The 27,826-nt window shown below is 38.3% G+C and overlaps 1 protein-coding gene across 6 annotated transcripts in view; it reads right to left on the reverse strand.

The window, feature by feature from the left end:
* jade1 (jade family PHD finger 1) overlaps positions 1–19,990 on the reverse strand; it is a 153,237-nt gene extending 133,247 nt beyond the window's left edge. For 2 of the 6 annotated variants that reach the window (XM_039751697.1, XM_039751692.1), the window contains exons 1-2: positions 19,798–19,990; positions 16,993–17,066 (exon numbers count right to left, since the gene is read on the reverse strand). The gene's annotated coding sequence lies outside the window, so the exon portion shown is untranslated. Of the gene's footprint in view, positions 1–16,992; positions 17,067–17,220; positions 18,183–18,512; positions 18,664–18,797; positions 19,216–19,793 lie in introns of those variants that run through there. The other 4 variants (XM_039751693.1, XM_039751694.1, XM_039751695.1 and 1 more) reach the window with 4 other exon arrangements.
* Positions 19,991–27,826: the final 7,836 nt, after the last annotated feature.

The raw sequence follows: 27,826 nt of genomic DNA on the forward strand, positions 1-27,826 counted from the left end.
TCACCGTGTGCACAGGTGAGGAACTGCCCACATTCGTGATTGCTCCCGTGGCTAATGCTACAGCTGTAATGGCCCCTCACATTTTAAAAAGAAGCGCGAGTCGGTTTTAGGGGTAAAAACGATCGGAGAGAGAAAAGAAAAGAGAGGACGGAGGTTACCGGGAGCAGGAGAAGAAGCGGGCGGTGCGTGAGTGTGGTGAGCGCGCGATCGAGCGCTCGTGGACAGCTGCATGGAAGCTGGGTGTTAGGCCAACACCCAGACGTTTGAGTTGAGGTTGCTCCCGCTGAGTGAGCAGGTAGCGGGAGTGCCTAGAGGAAGGCGACTGGCCGCGGAGAGGCCATTGAAAGGCAGCGTAAGTCGGGAGACTTGGTGGTGGGAATCCCCAACGTGAGCGACCTGGCTGTTGTGGGAAACCAAGTTCTCCGGGACTGGGATGAGTGCCATACCGAAGCCAGGGATCGGGAGGTCTCCAGTCTCGCGTGTGTTTCAGGAGGGCAGCTGCAGAGAGCGTCTTGCCTGCTGCGATGCCCAAACGGGATTAGCAGGTGAGACGCTAACCGAAGAGCACCAGATTTGTTTGTTGGTTGGTTTTAAGACTGCTTCCAAGAGAAGATTTTAACCTCCGATTTTAAAGGAATGTGTTTTTTTTTCTATTGAGTTTTAACCTCCACGTGTTCTTTTTATGGATTATTTATTTATTTAATGAATATGAAGAACTGCACTATTTATTTGAACACTGTTTTTGTTTTGTTGACTGATTTTAAATAAAAACACTTTTGCACTTTTGTATACCTTCCCCTTGCTGGAATCATTTGCCTCCATTGACTAGCTCACTCGGTTACATTATCGACGGTGTTGGGTTCGAGTGCTTCCAATAGCAAAGGGAGTGTGGAGCCAGAACCCACATCGTCACACCCCCATTCAATAAACAGCCACCTGAGACACACTACAATGCTACCCCCGCCACCCCGTTCACCCTCAATGGCCTCCCTTCAGCCAGAACTGGGTCACCGCTTGCAGAATCACTATCCACCCACCGAGAATGAACGGGGCAGACATGTGTGGTGGGCGGGCAGTGAAAAGTCCCCTTCCACTCCTTCCAGCCTGCGTCCAGTCAGAAGTAGCTGTGGCGGCGTGGTGGGTGGGCAGCAAACCGCCCCATCCTGTTCAGTCTATATACATCATACCAATTACACCTTAACACCAGCAAGACGAAGGAGCTGGTGGTGGATTTTAGGAGGCCCAGGCCCCTCATGGACCCTGTGATCATCAGAGGTGAAAGTGTGCAGAGGGTGCAGACCTATAAATATCTGGGAGTGCAGCTGGATGACAAATTGGACTGGACTGCCAATACTGATGCTCTATGTAAGAAAGCTCAGAGCAGACTATACTTTCTAAAAAGGTTGGCATCCTTCAACATCTGCAGTAAGATGCTGCAGATGTTCTACCAGACGGTTGTGGCGAGTGCCCTCTTCTACGCGGTGGTGTGTTGGGGTGGCAGCATAAAGATGAAAGACGCCTCACGCCTGGACAAACTTGTTAAGGCGGCAGGCTCCATTGTAGGATTAAAGTTGGACAGTTTAACATCTGTGGCAGAGCGACGGGCACTAAGCAAACTCCTGTCAATCATGAAGAATCCACTGCACCCACTTAACAGGATCATCTCCAGGCAGAGGAGTAGCTTCAGTGACAGACTTTTGTCACTGTCCTGTTCCACTGACAGACTGAGGAGATCGTTCCTCCCCCACACTATGCGACTCTTCAATTCCACCCGGGGGAGTAAATGCGAACATTAATTTTATTTTAATTCTTTTCATTTTTATTACTATTTAATTTAATATTGTTTCTTTGTATCAGTATACTGCTGCTGGATTATGTGAATTTCCCCTTGGGATTAATAAAGTATCTATCTACCTATCAATCAAGCCTCCGTCCTGCACACGAGCGATAGCTGTGGTCCTGGTGACTATGGACCACGGGTCACCACTTGCCGCCTGAGGGACACTACACTGCGTGTGCACCAAAACCGCCCCCCTCCAGCCACAGCTTGCAGCGTCCCCAGCCTGAAGATGACAGGGCGACAGTTACCGTGACGCATGCATCGTAGCCCCATTCGTAAGTTTTAGGTCAAATGTCCGTAACTTGGGGACTAACTGTATATTTTTATGGTCAATGATTTGTCTCCGTTTGTGTTGGCAATTGCTGGGATTGCATTGCGAACTTCTTGCTTGTGGATTTGTTGAGCTAAGAGCTTATTAGCTTTCTCTCCATGTTCACAGTAATGATGTCTTGATTTAAAAATGAGTTGTTCAGTTTCTTCAGTTGTTAAGAGGTTGAGTTCTGAATGCAGAGCCTGCTCTTTCCTATGCAGAGCCTCACTTGGACACCCAACGTGTTCTTGATCTATTCTAGTAATTTAGCTGGTTAGCTTGGATACCTTCTTGGTTTCTAATTTATTTCTGTGGGAAAGATATGAGATAATCAATACTCTTAAGAAGTCTTTCTGGGTTTCCCCAGAGTATTCCTGCGGAGACCTCCGAGGAAGTATTGGTCTCTAAAAAGAAAAAGAAAAAAAAAAAAAACTGATCTGTTTTGATATAAATTCTGTACAGTTCTCGTCTGCTAATAAAAGTGGGTTAAGATGCCACCTGCGAGAGTACGACGTGGAGCATAATGATTTTAGCTCCAAGATCAGAGAGGCATGTTCGGAAATAACAGTAGCATAGTACTTGCAAGATTTAATCATAGGCAAGAAATTTTTATCTATAAAGAAATAATCAATTCTTGAGTAGTAATGATGCACTGGTGAGTAGAAGGAATATGTTCTTGAGTTTGGGTTTAGAAATCTCCAGGGATCTGATAGGTTGTGGTCAGTTAAAAACTGTGCAATTGTCTTTGCAGTGTTAGATGTCATCACCCCTGTGACAGGAGACCTATCTAAAAGTGAATTTAAAACACAATTAAAGTCCCCAGCCATTATAAATTTTGAGTGTTCACATTGGGAATGGATGTAAATACATTTTGTATGAATTCCCTATCATCCACATTTGGTGCATAAACATTTATCAAAAGTTACTTTACAGTTAAATAAATTGCCCATGACAACAACATATCTCCCTTCAGGTTCAGATACTACATCGGATACTAGAAATGAGACTGTTCTATGTATAAGAATTCCCACACCTCTAGTTTTCTTTATAAAGCTGGAATGGAACATTTGGCCAGTCCAGACTTTTTGCAGCTGGGAACAATCCTTGCTTAAGTGGGTCTCCTATAAAAATACCATTTTAGCATTAAGATCTGTTAGGTGAGAGAATACTTTCTCTTTAAATCGCGATTCAGGCCTTTAACATTCCAGCTTACAAAGTTAATTATCCCATCATGGAGACATGGATTCTGAATTTGTGTAGTAATTTTGTAGTCTTAACTGAAAGTGAGACAGCTTTCACCTTAATTTCCAATTTTCCCCCAAGAGTTATTGCCATGCAGCCTATTGCTACATTGGTAATTATAAGGATTAAAAGGATGGATTAGATATAGCCTGCTCTCGCTCTCTCCCTCCCCCCACACCCCCGTTAGGCTAGACCCCATTTCACGAAGTCCCAGACCTCTGGCATACCTAGAGACAGAAAAACGTCCAAAACAAAACAAGCCCCCCAGCAGCGGCGTTTGAGGATTAAAATTGAGATATCTATTGTCAATACAGTCTAAATACTATAAGCTTAAAATATCTCCTCTATTTAAAACACAAAACACACACCTTTAAAGCAAAAGCAAGGTGGCAATAAGTGATCTTCTCGGGAAGACATTTAAAAGACCTGCGAGACATAAAAGACTTGCCACAGAGTGTCTCACGGGGACCGCAAACATGAGACTTGGTGCCAAGAGATTGTCCCAGTGCTGTCTCTCGGGGTTGTGGAACATGCAATTATTGCAAGACATGCCCTACTTACAAAAGATATCATATAAGAGCACACCCATCAAAAAACACTCAGACTTGTAAAAGCACATAGCGCACACACACACACACACACACACACACATCCTGTTTTCTCAGCACATATAAAGCGTATAAAGACAATACGGAGAATAGAGACCCAAAGGCACGGGAGAGAAAAAAAGGCAGATAAGAGATTATGAAAGTAGTGGAACTCGAAAGGCTCAAATAAACGATGGCGCGATACACATGCAGACAAAGGTACAGAATGTGAAGGCAGTAAAATTCAAAAGTATTGTAGCGTCCCAGCCAGGTTGAGGCATTTTGGTTTTAAGTGACTACTCGGTCCGATTGAGGGAGGGCGGAGTACAGCACGGAATTCTGATAGCGGGGTACCGATTGATGCAGTAAGGGGGGGTGAGACCCGGAGGAGAAGGGGTTGGAGAGGGTGCTAGAAAGTTTGGGGTTAGGAAGTCGGCGATTGTTTAAGTAAAACTTTTGTGACACTACCATGTCAGTTGCTACAGTATCAAAGATAGAAAAGATCGCATTACTGCAAACAAAAGGTGATTGATCATCAGAACCAGGTGTAATTGGGGGAAGAAAAAAAAAATAGCAGGACAAAATCGAGGTCAGAAATAAAAAGGCAAAGAGTAGACAGTCTTTTTGCATTTGCATCATTCAATGGACAAAACGTGGATTTACACAATAATGGACCATACGCTATGAGAATCTGTGGTCCCGGAACAGTTAGAGCAACAAGTAGTTGAATTTCAAAGAATACACAATTCGGTCAGGTTTTATATTGATGATCACGGAGAAGCAATGCAAATTTTAACAGGCAAAAAGAAAGGTAATGTATATATTCCGTGAAAAACATTACACACCAAAGGAGATCGTGATATGCCATTCGTATTAAAATGTTTACAGTTTACCGTGAGAATAGCTTTTGCTATGACGAACATTAGAAAAAGTTGGACTATTAGAGAAACAGAAACAATAGTCACTCACTGTTATGTTGCATTGTCACAATGTGTCTCTTAAAAAAAAAAAAAAAATTGTTTTTGATGAAGCTTTAAAGTAAAAATGCAAATAACGAAATTGAAACAATTCCAAAAGGGGAGGAAAAAAAAAAAAAAAAAAAGTAAAAATTGTATATCTGATTAACCAAACACGGGTTGGCAGGCGAAGCCCCCTAGTAATCTTTAACAGTCTTGAAATAGTAAGATAGTAAACCCAGGGAATGGTGTTTAAAAGTGGCCCTAGATAAGCATAGCAAAACCCAAATGCAATAGTAACATTCTCCTTTGAAGAAAAAAAAAAAAAAAAGTATAAAAAAAATTTTTTTACTAATTGAATTTCTTCCACACACACACACATATATATAATTTTAATTAAAACAAACAAAGTGGCCTAGAAGGGAAAAGGATGTATACAGGGTAATTATGGTACCAATATCACTGCAAGCAGATCAGACAGCAGGTAATCTCTTCTTGCCATGCCAAGACAGGATGCGACTCACGATCATATTTTCAAAAAGTGTTGGGATCAGCTTTCTTAACTTTGTTTCTGCTTCCTCCGTAGTGGTGAAGATGTAATGCTTGTCTCGAATATCCACTTTCAGTTTGGCAGGATACAAGAGGTTGTAACCGATATCTGCTTTCCGTAACCGCTGTTTAATGTTGTAAAGACGGTTGTGGCAAGCGCTCTCTTCTACGCGGTGGTGTGTTGTGAAGGCAACATAAAGAAGGAGGACACACCTCACACCTGGACAAACTGGAAGGCAGGCCCAGTTGTAGGCACGGAGCTGGACAGTCTGACATCTTTGGCAGAGCGACGGGCACTGAGCAGGCTCCGGTCAATCATGAACAATCCAATGCATCCACTAAATAGTATCATCACCCGACAGAGGAGCAGCTTCAGCAACAAACTGCTGTCACTGTCCTGCTCCACTGAGACGGAGGAGATCGTTCCTCTTTCACACTATGCGACTCTTCAATTCGGGTAAACGTTAACACTACACAAGATTACAGACTGTTATACCTGCTCTCCACCTTGCCTTTTTTTTTTTATAAAAACTTGCACTGTGCTTTTATTGCTCTTTAATTAATATTGTTTTTATCAGTATGCTGCTGCTGGAGTATGTGAATTTCCCCTTGAGGATTAATAAAGTATCTATCTAAAAAGTAGCACGTATAGCAGCTGTTGAGGGTGAGAAATCAGGGAAAATACGAATGTGGTTATTTTCAAATATAATCTCTTGTTTCTGTCCGAGAAGTGACATTACATTAAATTTAGATTGTAATCCCTCGAAGTGCACGACAAGAGTCCTACATTTAGAGGTATTTGATTCACGTATGCGATAAGCTGCTGCTATCTCTGTTTCTGATTTAAAGTCCTCTCCAATTATTTTTGGGTATAGTTCAGCTGCGAATTTCACTGGGTTTGGACTTTCACGATTCTCAGGTAGACCTTCGATTCTAATATTATTCCTGCTGCATCCATCATCCAGAGCAGCAAGTCTGTCTCGGGAGTTTTTTGCATTCAGAATTCGCAGCTGTTGCTTTTCCATCAGCGGTAAATGCCAAATGTTCTGCTGTTTCAATTCGAGTCGTGAATGTCTGCTTAACATTTTCCAACTGATCAGCAAATGCTCTCAGTTTAGATACATTTTCCTGAATGTTTTCAATTTTTTTTCAGCACACCTTTAAAGGCTGTATCAAAGCGAATATATACACACACATTTCTCCAAGTCTTTATCCTGCCGCTTCTCCCTTGTCTTGAGCAATCCATTTATTTCTTTCTTTCTTTATGTCTTTGAGCTCATTTATGGCCATGGCCATTGTAGCAATCATTACCTTCAGTTTGGACAGATCATTTTGGCTTTCGTGCTCCGCAGGTGACGTGGCAATCCCTATTAGAGCCAAAGCTCCCGGCTCGTAAGGAGTAGATAAAAGCACGGACTGCAAGGCCATTTCCAGTTTCAAGTGATCTTCTGGAATTAGCAAGCTATTGTGACCTGAATCACTTGCACATTCGCTATCGACTGGAGACGATGGAGCGGGGTCTTGGGTAGTCTGTGCTTTCACCTGTCTGTTCCAGGTCTGTCTCTGAAATGCCGTACATCGCACTTGAAAAATTCCGGTCTAAACTTGGATGTAGTTTTAGATTTCTTTTCCGTTTCTTTCTGACCCCCTTTCTTGTTGCTCACGTTTATATAAAGTAATAGAAACTCTTCGGGTTGGGTAAATACAGGATACCTCGGAATAATAAGAAACGAGAAAAAAAATAAAACCGCTACTAACGGAGCTCCGATTCAGACGTCCATCTCCTGTAACGGACGAGACGAACTCCAGAAGGACTTGAAAACAAACGTGAAAGATGCTACTGATATGTTTGCAAACGCCTGGACGCAAGTTAAATCAGACACTATAGTGACAAATGTAGAATATTACTACAAAATTTTCATTACAACAAATTTTTTTTTTTCTTCCCGAGATGCATCTGTACAATTCATTACTATGCTGTGAGGCAAGTTAGCTGAAGTGTGAGCAAGAATATTCAGTTAGAACAACTGACATCAAGGACTGGTTGCTGCCTTGTGAAATGGGACTTTTCATTTTATACACCTGCTATGTACATATTTGCCTATTTTACTTTAGAATGTGTTCGTGCAGAGTTCTCTGCAGTACAATCTCCATGTACATTTGTGATGTGCTCACTAATGTACTACTATTGGCACATTGTGATATTCACATTTGATCGAAAGCCTGTTGCAATTAAGGGGAAGATCTGTCCCTTAATCAGCTTGTTGATACAATGGGCCTCTCTAAGTCATGTCACCAGTTCTGCATTCTACAACATTGATAATTGCACTGGCTTTGAGCTACTGAACATGTGAAGAATGTCATTACACATTAAAAATGCACGTTCCATGGACATTTGTTTCAACAAATCTAAGTAGCCAGTTAGATTTCACTATAAATTACACAGGGCTTCAATTTCAAAGGACTATCTAAATATTCTTAAGATATTACTGTATAAAGTTTAATTATAGCTACTTTCCCCCGCCCCCAAAGAGAACAGATTAAGATGAAAACCTCCTGGCAAGGTAGGGAGGTGCACTAATGTGCAGCAGATCGGGAAGTCTGAGGAGTTTTCAATTATTTCCTTCAGTACTGTTTTGGTTCCAGTACCAAGGTCCAAAATCAAAACCAAAGTTTTATCACCTACTCAACACACTGGTGCACATATAACCACCTTGTTGTCAATTAAGTTTATTCTTCAAAATTAAGTCAACACAGCGGTCATTACGTTCATAAATATTAATTTAACAATTAGACACTTGTGCCCTGCAGTATACACTTTAGAGTGACAAATGGCAGATATCTCTGCGCTTTGGTATTCTTAAAAAAAATAAGTTCATGCTGGAGGGAAAAAAAAAAAAAAATGCAGTCCTTTTCATTCAGACATTTTCTACGCGTCATTCCAAATCCTTTTGGAGAGGCAAAGTAGGGAGAGATTTTTGCTTTTACAGCTCTTGGCTTATTTTGTGAATTCTCACGTTCAGATTTAACAGTACATTTTAATAACATTTTATAGTGTTTTCCATAAATAACTACTATACAACTGTATCACTGAAATTCTACCCCGTTATGATTTCTTCAGAGACACATGGTTAGTCATTAAGTGTTGGGTAAAAACTGAACATTAGACCTCTTAAAATATTTTACGAAGAGATTTACAAAAGCGCATTTGGAGGTATAACAACTTTTTTTTTTGTGTATGTTTTTAGTTAAAATTTGTTTTGGACATATGCAGAAGGCTATGTTTATTTATTTGAACACAAGTATTAGAGAACAAGCCATTCAGCCCAACAAAGCTCACTAGTACGATCCACTTAATTCTTACAAAATATCATCAAGATGCGTTTTGCAAGTTCCTGAAGTCCTACTGTCGACCACACTTGGAAACTTGATTTATATAGTTTTGTTACATGCACTTACATAGTAGGTCTGTATAGCAGTTTATTATAGACATGTGGGATATGTCACTTTGTTGGATGGCGATAGGTACGCAGTTGCCAGCATAAGGCCTAAAGTCTTTGTGTTGGGGCATGTCACAAAAAAGTTTAGGAACCCTCCCTCAAAGTAGGAAAGATTTCATGAAGGGTGCATTGTAACTATCATGAAAGGTGGTCAATAAATGAAAAGAAATAAATTCACGTGTGGTCCTTTTAGAAGATCCATTTCAGTGGGTTAGCACTTGGCAAACCAGTAATAAGCAAAATACAGAATATGAAAGCAGAAAATAAAATGAAAGTGTCAAAACCAAGAAAGTAAACATCGCATTAGCGCAAACAAAGCAATTACACTTGGGAGAAATAAAAAGGCGAATAGAGATCAAATATATGGACACAGGTGATGCATCAGATGTATGTAAATATTTTTAAGGCTTTGAAGTTTAAGTCAGAATTTTAAAAATGGGATTTACCGCACATGCATTTATTAGTTACTCATTTAAAAATATTTAAAATATGATTAAGAGCCCCCACAAATACTTTGGTTCCCCACGGAACAAAAACACAAGGATTCCTAACTAGACTTTAATACTGCCTTTCAAAGCATCTTTGGGAACAGAAAGAAAAAAAATTACATCTCTCCATTATTAAAAAAAAAAATATATCTTGGGAGGGAAACAAGACGTGATCTTCTCGGAAGACAATTTGATGTCCCGCAAGACAAGGCAGTGAGACGTTTAAAACAAGTTCACAGACATCTAACCTAGCAGTTGCTGGAATGCATTTGGCAAACACACTTCAGCTGCTCCATCTCTTAAAACAACGACAAACAAGCAGAACGTGCAGCAAGCCAGCAGATCTGACCGCTTCTCCTTAGCATGTCAATTTTGAAAACAAAGTATGCTCCAGACCACTTAAATTTCAAGAGTGTAAAAATTTTTTAAGATATCCTAATGCAGAAATATAAGGAAAAAAGCTTCAGTTTAGTTGCATTTTAACACCTCTCTTTCACATAAAATAAATTTTGGGTCAAGATGTGACCTTCTCAGAAAGACACTTTGACGCCCGGCAATACTAGACTTTACAACCTTTGGAAGCAAGTCCCAAGAGACTGCGACCTTTGAAAGTCATGCCCTACTTACAACCAATTTAAAACAAGATCACAGACATTTGACCTCTCAGTTGTTAAGAATACTTTTGGCAGACTCACTTCATGTGCTCTCAGCTCTTAAACATTTTATGTTCTAGATGACACTTCAACGACTAAGTGAAGAGGAGCAAGCAGCGCTTCAAAAAGACACCCGAAAGTGTTGGAGAGAAAAGGAAAAAACTAATGCAAAAAAGAATTATGTGCAAATTCTGAAACTAAGTAATAATCAGCCCGGATCAAGTGGAACTGAAAACCTCTAGGTACAATCGGAGTTAGAAATAAAGACTTCATAAAGACATTCAAAAACATTGGCATGATACACATGCAGAGCGGATTGGAGATTATGAAAGCATTGTAATTCAGAAGTCTCAAAAAAAAAAAAAAAAAAGGCAGAATACACACTAATGAATATGAAAGTAGTAAAATTCGAAAGTACCAAAAAAAGAAAACATCGTATTGCCACAAACAAACTGAAATTACTCGGTGAAACAACTGAACAGCAAAAAGAGATAGAATATGGACATCGGGGATTTGTCAGAAGTATGTAGATATTACAAGGCTTTTAGTTCAAGTCTGAGAATTGTAGATCATCTAATTCATGTTGCCATCAGGGAAAAGTAGCGTTGCCTCCCAATGAAGAGGCGTATCTGTGAGAACTAAAAGATTTGTTTTTGGGGAAAGTGAACTCTACAACATTAGAGGCAAAAAAAAAAATAATGGAGTCTACAATAATCTTTTCGCATTCACATCATTCAATACTCAAAACATACACTGTAGATTGGCACAATAATGGACCATACGCTATGAGAATCTGTGGTCCTGCAACAATTAAAGCTACAACAAGTTTAATTTCGAAGAAATCACAATTCAGTCAAAGTATATTTATGATCATGGAGAAGCGATGCAACATTGAATTGGTTTTCGGTCAAATCAGAGCATACATATATACACAATTACTAGAAACTACCAGCTTTTACTCTCTGAATGAAAAAACATATACACATACATATATATATATACATATATACATATACATATATACACATATACATATATATACACACACATATATACACACATATATACATATATACACATATATATACACACATATATATATACATACATATACATATATATACATACACACACACATATTCATGGAAATGTGCCCGATCTTTAACCTTTAAGGTGTTTTCAGAACTAAAGAAACACTGCGTATCACATTTCAGAACAAATGAATCAAAATATCAGTAACTCCATATCTCCCAGGAACCAACCTGTGGGCCTTCTCACACATATTCACACTTACTCATATGGAGCCAATTCAAAGACTTCAGATAACATAAGTTGCATTTCTTGGATGTGGGATAACAACTAGAGTGACACAAACTCCAAAAAGATAGTGCCAAGTACAGTTGTAGCAAATAAATTTAATTAAGATATTCACAATTTTTTCCAATAAGAATTGCCTTGTGTGCCCTACTTTAAAATGCCTTAACACTAGAATTACCAGAGCCTACGAAAAAACTCGTAATTCCGTCCCACCTTAAAACGCTTCTTAAAATCGTTCACAGCTCTCCACCAGCGTCTTTTGTCATCTAAATGTGCTGATAAAAATCAGGCTGCAAGCAGCCGGCTATTCCATCCCCCCACCGACTTAGAACGTGCACAAACTTCTCCCAGCTCATGCCTTGATTGATTATCTGGGAGTGAAGTGGAGTTTTAGAGTGGAAATAATAGATCATTATTTGGAACACACGCATTTCACGTGTGTTCCGTTTCTACAGTAATCCGTGTAAACACATTTTTAAAACAGAAACGTTTTCATATTGTAGTAGTAAAGGACAAAATGTAAGCATAAACTATATAATGTATGAAGCCTGAAGTCCAAATATCAAACACATCCACAAAAGGTACAAATATAATAGAACAAGTATGCTTTTATTCAAAAATATAACTGCAGAAAAAAAGCCACCTTAGCATGCCATATTGACACATGCTTACCACAGTAGCATAATGGTATCAGCTGCTGACTAGTATCCAAAAGGTCATGAGTTCGATCCCACATGGTTCGGTTTTGAGAAGTAAATTGCTCTTATTCTTACTATTTTAGAATAAAAACACGCATTTAATTTCAGTGTGTAACAGCCAGTAATTTATGATACTTGTAAAGGTTAGTTTTTTTTTTTTTAATTCACTTTTCATTCTCAGTCTCAGTCGTGTTCAGGATCCTTCCCTACCCCCATCTGAGAATGCGGTTTTCACATAAAGATGCGCTGTAGCTCTGCAGCGTACTTGTGACTGCATTCTCGTACCAATGCTTGCGAACTGAAGTGCCTGCGTGCACTTTTCGTGGCATTACACGTCTATTTTTGAGCATGCCCGTGTCGCTCAAACACAGGAACATATGTTGGTGTACAAGTATAACAAAACAAGTGCACTTTTATTCTAGACTATATAAGTGAAGAAAAAATAAAGCAAGTTACAGTAGGCGGTTGATACGACAGCTTGCATGGTGCAATGCTAAGAACTGCTGATTTCCGATCCGTGCTATATAAAATCATCACATTCAGATATTAACAATTTCCACACACCCTTCCTACATTCACGGCATGTGTACTTGATACATCGTACACATCTCTCTGTGCTATGGTTCCTATTACACTGAATGAGCACCTGACATTGTACTTTCTTCCCTATATAAATAACATTTGAGTATAGCGCGTCTCGAAATAAATCACATTTGAGTTATAGCGCATCTTTATGTGAAAACAGTATTGTCAGATATTTGGGGAATCGTGAACGCGACTAAGAGAATGGAACTGAATAAAAAAAAAAAAAAAGACTGAAATCAAATGTATGTTTTTATTCTAAAATAGTTAAGTACATGCAATATTATTTGAAAACGAACAGCGTCAGATCGGGTTTTATTTTTTATTGTGATTTATTTGGAGCCGCGCTATACTCGAATGTTATTTATATAGGGAAGAAAGTACAATGTCAGGTGCTCATTCAGTGTAATAGGAACCATAGCACAGAGACATGTGTACACTGCATCAAGTACACATGTCGTGAATGTAGGAAGGGTGTGTGGAAATTGTTAATATCTGAATGTGATGATTTTATATAGCACGGATCGGAAATCAGCAGTTCTTAGCATTGCACCATGCAAGCTGTCGTATCAACCGCCTACTGTAACTTGCTTTATTTTTTCTTCACTTATATAGTCTAGAATAAAAGTGCACTTGTTTTTTATTCTAGTACACCAACATATGTTCCTGTGTTTGAGCAACACGGGCATGCTCAAAAAAATAGACGTGTAATGCCACGAAAAGTGCACGCAGGCACTTCAGTTCGCAAGCATTGGTACGAGAATGCAGTCACAAGTACGCTGCAGAGCTACAGCGCATCTTTATGTGAAAACAGCATTCTCAGATAGGGGGTAGGGAAGGATCCTGAACACGACTGAGACTGAGAATGAAAAGTGAATTAAAAAAAAAAAAAAACTAACCTTTACAAGTATCATAAATTACTGGCTGTTACACACTGAAATTAAATGCGTGTTTTTATTCTAAAATAGTAAGAATAAGAGCAATTTACTTCTCAAAACTGAACCATGTGGGATCGAACTCATGACCTTTTGGATACTAGTCAGCAGCTGATACCATTATGCTACTGTGGTAAGCATGTGTCAATATGGCATGCTAAGGTGGCTTTTTTCTGCAGTTATATTTTTGAATAAAAGCATACTTGTTCTATTATATTTGTACCTTTTGTGGATGTGTTTGATATTTGGACTTCAGGCTTCATACATTATATAGTTTATGCTTACATTTTGTCCTTTACTACTACAATATGAAAAACGTTTCTGTTTTAAAAATGTGTTTACACGGATTACTGTAGAAATGGAACACATGTGAAATGCGTGTGTTCCAAATAATGATCTATTATTTCCACTCTAAAACTCCACTTCACTCCCAGATAATCAATCAAGGCATGAGCTGGGAGAAGTTTGTGCACGTTCTAAGTCGGTGGGGGGATGGAATAACCGGCTGCTTGCAGCCCGATTTTTATCAGCACATTTAGATGACAAAAGACGCTGGTGGAGAGCTGTGAACGATTTTAAGAAGCGTTTTAAGGTGGGACGGAATTACGAGTTTTTTCGTAGGCTCTGGTAATTCTAGTGTTAAAGCACAAGGCATTTCTCCAACAGGACATAAGCTAATAGAAGTTAATAATCAGAGATGCTCAGATGCAGAGCTTCTACAACAGGATACTTCATCTCAGAAAATATAACATTGCTGCACAATGAAAGCACATTATTACATATACTGTATGTGAATGGTATGGGAGCAACAGGGATGCATTCAGCAGTTAGGGGTGTGCGATATTGCCAAAAAAATTTTATCAATATTTTCCAGGACTTAATGATAATTAGGCAATATTTTGCATCCTTTAAAACATGTTTGTAAAAGTCTTACTGATCTAGCGTGGTCTTTTTGTTAATAGGATATGAAGTGTTGCTTATTAATGAAATTAATGGAAACAACAGTCTTAGTTAAAACTGAAGTAAAACCATACAAAAATCAAAGTATTACCGAGATCAAACATTGCTAGCAATAATTTTAATTTATAGACAACTTTTCCCATGCTCAAGTATGATAAAACCATTTCAAAGTGGCCTACAAAGATTTACACAACAAAAATCACACTAAGAACAATTATGAGATTTTAAACAGACACTTACCCTTAATGTGAACAAGATATGAATCCAAAGGGAATAAAATACTAATTTACATTTATTTGCATTGCAGATGCTTTTATCCAAAGTGACTTACAACAGAGGTAAACATAATCAAATAACATTAGACTAGGGCCCGTTTGATCAGAAAGTGCTCTAATGTAAAAAATCTTATGGTTTAAAATGACTTTTGTGTAAACTTTTTCAAAATAAAAAACGCACAACTCAGAATTAGTCATTACTTATGTGAGGTCAGTACTGACCCCTACTCTCTCTTCTGTTTCTTTTTCGGTTTCTTTGTGGTGGCGGCCTGTGCCACCACCACCTACTCAAAGCATCATGATGCACCAACATTGATGGACTGAAAGCCAGAAGTCTACGTGACCATCATCATCAGGTCCTTCCAAGAAAACCCTAAATACAAAGAGGACTATTTGATTTATGTTAGGTAGATTGCCCAGAGGGGACTGGGCGCTCTCTTGGTCTGGAACCCCTACAGATTTTTTTTTTTCTCCAGCATTTGGAGGTTTTTTTTTTTTGTTTGTTTTTTCTGTCCACACTGGCCATCGGACCTCACTTATTCTATGTTAATTAATGTTGACTTATGTTTATTTTTTATTGGGTCTTTATTTTTCTATTCATTTTGTAAAGCACTTCGAGCTTTTTTTGTATGAAAATGTGCTATATAAATAAATGTTGATTGATTGAAAACAAAAAACCAATGGATATTTTACAGGACTGCAGCAATAAATCTTAAACTGACAAATTATTTCAAACAAGCAGTCTTAAATTTGGAATAAATTGAAAAAAGAATGGAGAGGTGTCAAAATTTGAATTAATTTGATGTGTATATTAAATATTACTTTTCGGTGTTAAACAGTTATGGTCTTTTCCATATTATTGATGCAAACAAATTCAGAAACCAGATTTTCTGACACACCAGACTTAAAAAGCACTAGGATAGAAAATGAAACAATTTCGAATTATCAATGCAAATTAATTACATCAATTAGTCCAGGATGCTAATATCACTCTTTATAACCCCAATGCTGAAGCACCCCACCACAATTGAAATTCAAACCCTTTTTCGGGAGTTATGATGACATTACATGCAAATAGAATAAACAAAGCAAAGAATTAATTCAACAGCAATATCAAATGCTTCCCAAGTTAAACAAAAAAAAGCATTCCTTCAAGTTGTACATTGGATTGAAAGAAATCATAAAATGTGCATGGACAAAGATGCAACTATAATGTGCTTGGGCAAAAAATCCAATTTTAGCCTGCTTCTTCTATTAAAAGATCATGAAGAGCCATAAAACAGTAACTAAAAACAGACAATCAAAAAAAGTCCATCACAGGGTCATTCATATATACAAATGCACATGTTCGCTGAAACTGGACTATTGCGTCAATAATTAAGCATTTTGGGATAAGAAAAGATGGACCAAGTGGAGAATAGCAACGTTAATACTGAGAATAGATCCAAATTCCAAACAAATGGTATCTAAGGAGGAATCCTACCAAATTCAAATGAAAAAGCTCAGGTTTCTTGTCCTTGTCATGAAGGGAGACGGGGAGAAGTTTTTAAATCACTGGAAATCACCTAAAAGCTATTAAAATATCTGCATATAACCTTTGTCAATTATAAAGTATAACTACGGTAACCCAAACAAGACTAAGCAAATGCATAGACACATACTTCTGTACATTCTCTGACAAATGAGATGGTTCCGTAGAGATCTGTGAATACAGCCCGATATTACTGACGTATCAGCCAAACACTTTTCAATGCATTTGTCAACTTCTACTGCAAGCTATTCTGACACTTAATTTTTTTTTGCATAGGCACAATGAAAACCTTGTGTATTTGAGGGCTCTCCCATGGGTATCATAGGTCCTTTGTGACTTGTAATGTATTTTAATTGTAAGTTTTTAATCTGGTAACCCCAAGAGTTAAAAACAAACAAGGTGAACTGAAGGATTGTAAACATTGGAGGGTAATTTGGTTTTAAAACACAGATTCTAACACTTAAAACAAATGCTGTTAAATCAATGGAAGATACAGAAAGGGTACTTCTAGAGCAATGGAATTGCATGAATAAATACATATAGTTGACAATGAATGGATAACTGTTTACCTGTGTAGTACTTTATCTTGTTCTTTTGGATTGACTTCTCATGCGTTTTGTACAGCATCCCGAGATGGTGTATTCTATCAATGAAAGGCATATACAAAACATGTTTAAATGCTCTGAATGCAAATATTAATTCAAAGACACATTATATTTACATTGTTATATAGTAGCATCACTTTATTTCACACTTTAGGTAGGCAACACTCTATGGAACAAAAAACTGTCAATTACAATGAACAGATCTTGCATTCCATTAGGTCATTCACTGAACCTAGGCTTGCCCTCGAACACCAGCTGTCCCAGTATTGGCTAGCTTCCCGTGAAGAAACCATGTATAGTTGTCTTCAGCGTTTTACTTATAGAAATGCACAATGAGGGAAGAAATGGGACATCTTAAGTGTTTTATATTCGGCAGAAAAAAGAAAAAAGTAAAATTAGGCCAGGTCAATTTTAATTCGGCGCGTGGAAAATCTTTACTCACAGGACAGATGAAAGTTTTCTTTTGATAATGAAGCATAAAGATATGCTTATATATCTTAACGCCCTGTGTTTAAATATGTGTTAACATACATGCCGACTGCCACATGCATTTAAAAATGTAGACGAAAAGACCTTTTTCCATATTACTTAACAGACAAAAAAATCCTGCAGAAATTAACAGGCGCATCTTAGATGACAGGTGTAATGTGCGCCCCTGGCATCGTAATCGTAATTCGCACGTTTCACGCCGTTTTACAACCCTAAATAATTGGGAAAATATAAAAAGACACAAAATATTCAAGTTCCCGTGGAACGATTATGTTAACTGCGATTCATCAAGTTGAGAACTATGCACATAGGACCTCGAAGGTTGCCGTAGTGCCCATGTTTTCGGTGTGTGGTTTAGTGCTAATTCCTGTTCTTGGTGCACAGCCTCTTATCAGAACTACAGCACAATGATCATTTAAAGCGATAGCAGGATCATTTAAAGCTTTCACTTTGCGAGGAGACGCTGGACGGGACCAAACGGCAAGACATTCCTTGCACTACCCTTTTTTTTTTTTTTTTAAGAGAGTTGACAACACTATGCCCCGCCCCCTTGAACTGCTCCGTTTAAAGCCGCTTTCTTCGGTTCATTACTGAATTAAATGGCCTGCCTGGCATCAAAAGGAAAGAAAAAAAGGAAAAAGTACACCCTACAAACATTAGCGGACCACTTTCTAAACCCTTTCAACTCAACGGTTCTGTGCTTCCGACGCTCACGTAACAACGTCCCACGACACCAGCATGCCATAGCTCAAAATCCCAGACGCGCGTACAGACGATTCTGGAAAAGTCAGGAACACCCCATCCAGCGGCCTGATGTGGTCACTACCGGGCTCAAAAAAAAAATAATAAAAATAAAAAACACTGAAAAAAAAGGCTGTAAATACATCTTTATTTTAGCGGGAAAAGATCTGGCAAACTTTCCCTCCTCTTTATGGTTATTTATATACACACATAAACACGTGCAAAAAAGCGATTAAGCATTAGAGAGGTCTTACAGGCAGGGTGTATCAGCACTGTGCCACCGACGCTGTCTGTTCGTGTTATCTGTTTACTTACAGCTTACTGGACATCGTGTTTAAAAAGCATACAGGATAGAGCAAATGAACAGAGAGAGGAAGACGTGCATGCGCGGAGCCAACTTTCAAATTACAAGCACGCCCTTTTTCACCCCCTTTTTCATATGCCTGCACCTGCTTACACATATGGAGCGCCACACGCTCCAAGTACTTCAATTGTTTTTTAAACGAGTGTCTGACGTTTCACAAAGCACATGTTCTTACCTGCTGCTGCCACCTCCCGGGATTTATTTTTCGCCTCCAATTCCCTAAAGGATCTTTCCGAGTTAAATGATTTCCTCATAGCTGCCGCCGGGGTGTCGGATAGCATCTAATGTGCGCCTCTCACGTGTAGTGTGTTATTTTATTATTACCACGAAGATTACCAGTCTACCTCCGTTGATAATCAATTAAATACACTCATGAGGTTAAAAAAAATAAATAAACGAGAGACGCACTTGACCCTCCTGACTCCCACGTGTTCGGCGCGCTCTGCTACCTACCAACGCATACGGGGTTAAACTGGCAGAAGGGGGGGGGGCGAGACCCAAATGTTTCTTAATAGTACAGGTTTGTGCACTTCACGTTCTTCAGAATACAACTTTGACTGAACAGCACCATTTCAAACACTCCATGATATTTAAAAAAAAGTTAAACGTAGTGGCATCCGGTAGCCACCCGTCATCCTTAGCCAAGAATCAATCCCCCCCTTGACGTAACCCCACCTTCCCGCGGGCTGGTATTTGTCTTGCTTTTCACCTGCCTATAACCCCGTGTCAGGTTGCAACCCTTCGTATTACCCCCTAAAAGTAACTCCAGGAGAAGCACCCACAAAAAAAGTGTTAGCTTTAATCTCCCACTCCCCCCGCGCTGGCTAGCAAGTTTCTTTTTTTGTACCCTGTCGTTTTTAAAAGGCAGCTGCTCCGCCCTGCCGTGGACAAGATGTTCCGCGGGGTCGAGCGCTGGTGTACAGATATGTATTTATACATCTCTCAACTGAATCTTTTGGCGCCATATTAATGACGTACCATGTTATTTCCACCCGCCAGCGACCTTCGGCGTTCAACACAACTGCTTTCGGCTCTCCCAAAAGTCGCACCAACGGGGGAATCGCATGAAAAAAAAGGAAAAGAAAAGCAATTCCGCGCCAAAGCGGCTTTTTCCTCCCAAAACGTGTTGACTAAATGCAATGAGAACGAAAATGAGAAACGTGACAGTTACCTACAGTAATGGCTGGCCGCAGCGGCGGAGTTTTTCTATGTAAGAAATGGTGCTACGTTATGAGTTCAGTCAGCAGCAACCGCAGATTGTAGCTCTCCTTCATACACAAACACTCTTGACTGAGTGACTGACGCGCTCACTTGCTATGGTGGAAGGACTCTGAACCAAACTCAGTTCTGGGTCAATGCTACCACAGGAGGGAGCACTTTTATCCTAATTCTTCAAGAACATTTACAGTGGGCTCGGTACGTCCCCTCCTCTTAACTCTTCGGGAAACTGGGCGGGCTCCGCTGCGCGCTCCCGCCTGCTCTTCCTCGAGCGCGCATGTCACTCCTGTAATTTACTGCCGCGAGCTGCTCATGACTCATAATGTAATGTTTGCTTTCTTTTGACTTGCTGCTTTCCAAGTAATCTTATTCACCTTCTTGGAATGTGTTTAAAGTATGTTTCTTAAGCAAATGTAAGTGTCAATAATTGCTCATTATACCACACATGGAATTAATAAACATATCGTAACGTTTATATAATATTAACAGCCGTTTAAATGAGTAACGAGAGCAGCGTAATCGAGAAAACAGAATCTGAAATTGCTTTCATTGTGAAATGCTTCTGTATAAATAGTACACTCACAATGCTAGAAATTACATGGTGTATACTTGACCACAGTAAAGTGACAAGTTTATTTACAAGGCTCTTTTTCAATTCAAATACCTTATGACTGTCAGAAAGTAAGTAATAAACTGTGAAAACAAGAGTAAAAGGAAAATTAAACTACATTTTCATAAGCACTTACTTATTATTATTATTATTATTATTATTATTATTATTATATATCATCATAAGTATTCCAACATTTATGTTTATTCTGAACAAATGCAATTGCTACGGGAACAAGATGAAAAAAGAAGCAGACTAAGGTCTCAGAAAGGTAAGCTTGTGAGCCATAAAGAAGACAAAATTATAGTGATTATTCATTAAGAGCTGTGACTACAATAATAATCTTTCTTACATTCATAAAAAAGGTAACCATTGCTATAAATAATTTGTGAGCTTGCAGACAAAGAACTAAGGCCTAATTATCTGAATGTTCTTTAAACAGCAAGAATTGGTTTATAATTAAGAAAGTGATTGGACCAAATGTCTGAAGCACAGATTGAGATCCCAGTATAAGCAAACTATATTTTCTGACCTTCCCACTAGCCATTGGGCTTGTCAGTTGAAGTTAATCGCTGGGAATCAAGGAAACATGTATTTGTCTGTTGCTGCCACTTTAACATTAAATGAATGTTGCTAGGAAAGTGTTGACAATCCAGCACATTTCATCAGAAGGTAACAATGCAGATACCATTATAGTACCGGAAAAATACATGCAAATGAGTCTGTGTCTGCAGGGGCAGTTCAGCTTTTTACCATCTTTCTGGTATACATAATTATTACCATTATAAAAAGACTGGTAAGAAACTTCCCAGACTTGTTGCTGACTTGAATGGCCTAGCTTTATTCATGGACTTTTGGACAAGAGCCTTGTTAGTTATTTAATTAGTTATAGACTAACCAGATGTGTAGTATGTTTGCTTTTTTGAGATATCTTATGTACAGTTTCATTGGAGAAGACTTTGGTATTCAATCTAACCCCACCATTATCATAATGAAGTGTCCGCAACAACAAGATAACACAGCGTAGCAGTCATGTATTAGTCATGTCTGCAGAAGTTGGATGTTGTTCCATGTTAGCCATTATGCATGTAATGAGAAGTCAAGCAAGATGACACCTTTTATTGGCTGACTGAACCAATTACAATATGCAAGCTTTCAAGGCAAACTTTTTGCACTATCAAGGCTTAATTGAATTGCTTAGGTGTTTGGATTTGTATAATTTCTAACATCTTTCAGTTACACTCTCAGTATGCAAGGAAATGAGTATGTATAACTGCAAAATAAATATAGTATTAGGAAGTTGTACCATGTTAGCCATTATGGATGTAGTGAGAAGTTAAGCAAAATGACACCTTTTATTGGCTATTGCCTGAAGAAGGAGCCTGAGCTGCCTCAAAAGCTTGCATAATAATACCCAAAATAAAAAAAATATAAAATAAAATGTTGATGCAATGACTGGCCGATTCACTCACTCATTCATCAAAAACACTACTACCTGTTTAGTTAAAAAGTTGAAATTTGGGAGGATGGTTCATCTAGGGTCGTAGGTATCTGCTAAGAAAGAACATTAAAATAAATTAACATTTAGGGATAAACCTCCCCCAAAGGAAAACTGAATACTCCAAAATTTTCAAAAATGCTTTCACAGATTTGATTGAAATTTATGAAGTTATATAAATTTATGAAGTTATATACCTCATTACATAAAGGAGTCGTCTTCAATTGAACTATTCAAAACAAGATTAAAGACTCATTTCTATTCACTTGCTTTCCATGACCTTCAGTAATACTGATGGTTTCCTCATTGTGATTATGTAATCTGACTTCCATTTATTATTTATTTTATTTATTTTCATTTATTTTATTTCTGTTTATGTTATTTATGTTAATTGTATGTTTTTTTTTCTTTTATTGTCAAGCACTTTGGCCACAACATTCCTATGTTGTTTTAAATGTGCTATATAAATAAATTGACATTGACATTGACAAAAAGAAAATTAGCTGACCTGTATTTTTTAATTTTTTCTCTAAATTTTTTATTTGTCAATATTTATTAATATTATGCTAATGTATGTGTCCTGCCCTGGACTGAGAGTGTGCTTTATGCAAAACGGAGCAGAGGTTATTGGTGGTCTAAACAGCAGCACTAACTAACAGAATGGGAAAACGACTGCAGAAGAGGTGATGCCCTGGTCAGAAAGAAAGAGATCATGTTTGGTTTGTATAGTGAGGATTGAAATGGAACGAGAAAGCTTGGTGAAGCTTAAAGAAGATGCAAGGATCAGTATCTCTCTATAAACTTCAAGTGTCAGTGTGAGGCACTGTGGCTGCAAGTAGATGTTAATTCACTGCATGCAAAAAAGGGAGTATGAGAGAAGTAGAGGGAGAAGTGGTGTTGTTGGATTCAAGACCAACCAGAAGCAATGCAGTGGTGTTGGAAGGGCAGTAGGGACTTCAGAGGTTAAAGCCCCTGATCTGTTGTGCCCAGCTCTGATTTTTTTCTATAGTAGTAAGCTTCTGATTCTTTTGTCTGCTATATACAATATAGCCCCAATCAATGCTACATCGTTATATGAACATGTGCAAAATCCCGAAGAGCCCTCCACCTTTCTCTGCTCTTCAATTTTATATAAAATATAAAACCCCCATTATTCTTTACACATATATATATTTGTTTCTGAAGACTTTAAAGGGGGACCGAATACAACTGATAAAAAACATAAAAATAAATACATGAGTGAACAACATAAAGAAATGAAGACGTGTTTTGCAATGATTTCAACAATAGCCAAGTCATTAGGAAAAGCCAGAATTAATTTAATCCAGAAATGTTTTGCTCTTGGACAATTGTATATAGCATGTTCAAGAATAAGCAGCTGCAGGAACCTAATAATACTGTTATTTCATTGACGTCTTTTATCCAAGCTGACATAACATTTGAGATACACTTGATTGCATTTCTTTCGTTTTTCTAATTGGAATATAGGCAGGTGAAACAATTTGGTCACACAGTTTCAATACTAGGATTTGAATCCACAACCTCGGGTCCAAAGCCTTAACCACTGCACCACACTGCCTACCAATATTAGCCTTTTGTAAAACAACTACAGATATCAAACACAAAAAGTACATCTGATATACCCATTTAACCAAGAGCACGATAACTGAGGCCAATTGTTTAACTAAATTTCTTGAATGAAACCGGATAACAGAACTAGTACTGTATGTAATATTCTCAAAAATATGTACATCAGTTTCTGTAACTGAAACATTAGGAAAGGCTACATAGCCCATACATATACAAACATCAGTATTGAACACTTTGAAAACAGTCAGTTGTGTGTTGTTTCAGTTATGAAGTAAATATTTCCTAATATGTGGTTTTAACTTTATCGATCCTTTGCTGTATCACCTGAATACATTTTGTTATTGAAAATGCAATGAGTATCATAGTGGTATAGTTGGTTACTGCTGCTAAGTTTTAAACATAGGAGAGCCACTGATTGGCAAATATTCCAGGTGTCTGCATGGGTTTTTCTTTAAGTGCTTCACCACTCATTTCCTAAAAATGTGCAGATTAGGTTAATTGGTGACTTTTAATTGGCCCGGTGTGGGTAAGTCACAGGATTGGTTCTTGTATTGTGCCCAGTGCTGCTAGAATAGATTTTAGCCATCCATGACCCTGACTTGGATTAATCAATTTCAATTACTATTATTATTCAAAGATTATTTTACTTTTAATGCAGGCGTTGTTCAGTGAGGTGGCTGACAATGGCAGAAAAACTTAAGGGAAAAGGTTACACGTTTTTATAGCCTGCAATGTGTTTTAATTGCCCCTGTAATTGGTGAAACTGTATTTTAAAACTGCACATCTGATCATTCCCACCCTCCCAAACAGGTTGACACCTTGGACGTCTATTGATAGATGAGTCTTTGATTGGAATACTAACATTAAGTAAACTTCACATATTAACAGTCTTTGATTTACAAGTCTATGGAAATAATGCAGAAATATAATAATGACATTGTTGTCCTGAGCTGTTTAAAACTAAAAACTGCAAGCAATTGTGGTTTCTAGTGTTGCAAACTTCATTTGAAGTTGTTTACTTATACACAGTAATTTAACATCATGACTCACACCTTGAAGTAAAATCACACTTGTGTGTATCATAATAGAGAAAGTTAAAAAAATATATTTCCTGAGGGTATAAAGAAGATTCCTAAATATTAGTATGTAACCACAGTCCCTCTGCTCTATGCTAGCATAATAAGCATGAAAATAAAAGAAAACAATACTGTATTGCAGGATCTATGCCAACCATCTGGAACAGCATAAGTGCAAATAAACAGACTACCAAGTTACTGTAAATGAATAAGAAAGTTCAGCAGTAATAATAATGATAATACAACATAGTGTACTGTATATTATATATGTTATAGATTTAGTAAAGCATCATGATCTATATAGAAAATCACCATACCCAGAGTGAATTTGTCATAGTAAGACCTTTGAATCATGAAATACCAAATCAACAAAAGAGCAGCAAGGTTGTGGTTTGAAATCATACATAGAGAGTGATGGGTTGGTCACTTTCTATGTGAAGTTCGCACTTATGCTCTATGACTTCTTCTTCATCTTCATCTTTTCCCACTTTTACGTGGGGTCAATGTTTGATATGTTTCACTGTGATTTTTACGGCTGGATACCTTTCCTGATGCCAGCCCTGCCCATTTATCTAGTTTTGGGACGAGCTCCATCATTGTCTTTTCTTACAGTACTCTAGTTTTTCTTACATATCCCAAAACCCATCAGGTTAGATGTTTTGATAACTTTACATTGGTCCAATTCAATATATAGTATAACTATTTACATCCGAACACAAGTAGATTGACTTTCTCAGATTGACACAGTTGGTTGGAGACTGGAATAAAACTGGCAACCTTTGATTTTGATTTCTGTTCCTAATCCACTAGACTAGCCTTGGTGCATGCATGACTGACCCTTCTGATGAACTGTTAACCTGTCCAGGGTTGATTTTTGCTTGCTCTCGATGCTATTGGGAAGTTTTCTGTCACCCTCAACATCCCCAAAACTCCAAGAAATATGTAATTTTGCTGGCTTTTAGGTCCCTGTGATCCTGTAATGGAACAAACATATTCAGAAAATGGATATGTATAAATAGATATATGTATATGCTATATATATGGTATTCTGATGTAATTACATTATTTTTTATTTTGTAATTACTCACAAAGTAATGGAACATTTGTACCATATTTAATATTTTATCTACACTGTTTCCATTGATTCTTTTCAAACAGCAAGCTCAATAAATTGATTTGAACCTTATACATTATGTTAATAATAATAATAATAATAATGTAGAGTGTTTCCAGGTAAGTGAGTGCTGTTTGATTATATGGCAGATTTCCTAAGAACTGTTGGGAGTCTATGTTACTCAGTAATTTTCAGGACTAGTGTACCAGAATTAATAACTTCACTTATAGTAGATTCTAAAATAAAATATCAAAGAGCAGAATGAATATAATATTGCATGACTAATGTCTCTGGAACACTTACAAGTACATCTGAGTTAAGCTGAGGGCATGTCCTGGGAATGGTGTGGTATTTTCACAGCTAGTATCTTACTCTTGATGTACAGTGCATCCGGAAAGTATTCACAGCGCATCACTTTTTCCACATTTTGTTCTGTTACAGCCTTATTCCAAAATGGATTAAATTCATTTTTTTTTCTCAGAATTCTACACACAACACCCCATAAAGACATTGTGAAAAAAGTTTACTTTAGGTTTTTGCAAATTTATTAAAAATAAAAAAACGGAGAAATCACATGTACATAAGTATTCACAGCCTTTGCTCAATACTTTGTCGATGCACCTTTGGCAGCAATTACAGCCTCAAGTCTTTTTGAATATGATGCCACAAGCTTGGCACAACTATCCTTGGCCAGTTTCGCCCAGTCCTCTTTGCAGCACCTCTCAAGCTCCATCAGGTTGGATGGGAAGCGTCGGTGCACAGCCATTCGAAGATCTCTCCAAAAGATGTTTAATCAGATTCAAGTCTGGGCTCTGGCTGGGCCATTCAAGGACATTCACAGAGTTGTCCTGAAGCCACTCCTTTGATATCTTGGCTGTGTGATTTGGGTCGTTGTCCTGCTGAAAGATGAACCGTCGCCCCAGTCTGAGGTCATGAGCGCTCTGGAGCAGGTTTTCATCCAGGATGTCTCTGTACATTGCTGCAGTCATCTTTCCCTTTATCCTGACTAGTCTCCCAGTTCCTGCCGCTGAAAGACATCCCCACAGCATGATGCTGCTACCACCATGCTTCACTGTAGGGATGGTATTGGCCTGGTGATGAGCGGTGCCTGGTTTTCTCCAAACGTGATGCCTGGCATTCACACCAAAGAGTTCAATCTTTGTCTCATCAGACCAGAGAATTTTGTTTCTCATGGTCTGAGAGTCCTTCAGCTGCCCTTTGGCAAACTCCAGGCGGGCTGCCATGTGCCTTTTACTAAGGAGTGGCTTCCGTCTGGCCACTCTACCATACAGGCCTAATTGGTGGATTGCTGCAGAGATGGTTGTCCTTCTGGAAGGTTCTCCTCTCTCCACAGAGGACCTCTGGAGCTCTGATAGAGTGACCATTGGGTTCTTGGTCACCTCCCTGACTAAGGCCCTTCTCCCCCAATCACTCAGTTTAGATGACCGGCCAGCTCTAGGAAGAATCCTGGTGGTTTTGAACTTCTTCCACTTACGGATGATGGAGGTCACTGTGCTCATTGGGACCTTCAAAGCAGCAGATATTTTTCTGTAACCTTCCCCAGATTTGTGCCTCGAGACAATCCTGTCTCAGAGGTCTACAGACAATTCCTTTGACTTCATGCTTCGTTTGTGCTCTGACATGAACTGTCAACTGTGGGACCTTATATAGACATGTGTGTGCCTTTCCAAATCATGCCCAATCAACTGAATTTACCACAGGTGGACTCCAATTAAGCTGCAAAAATATCTCAAGGATGATCAAGCTAAACAGGATGCACCTGAGCTCAATTTTGAGCTTCATGGCAAAGGCTGTTGTAAGATTCTGCTCTTGAATTGTGTATTGCTTCTTGTTTGCTTTGCTTATTGTCATATTTTCGGCTAGTTCTATTTTTGTTAATAAATCCTTCATTTATAAAGAGTCATCATTTTGTTTTTTTCTCCACAAACCATGTTTTTTACAGTTTCTGTGGCATTTGTGAAATTCTGCAATTTTAAAATATATTTTTTTTTTTTATTTATTTATTTATTAATTTTATTACAATCAATACATAGCAATCAAGTTTTACAAAAAAAAAAAGAATTATGCTAAGAACAGA

The sequence above is a fragment of the Polypterus senegalus genome, chromosome 4, assembly GCF_016835505.1.
Source record: "Polypterus senegalus isolate Bchr_013 chromosome 4, ASM1683550v1, whole genome shotgun sequence".
NCBI lineage: Eukaryota > Metazoa > Chordata > Cladistia > Polypteriformes > Polypteridae > Polypterus > Polypterus senegalus.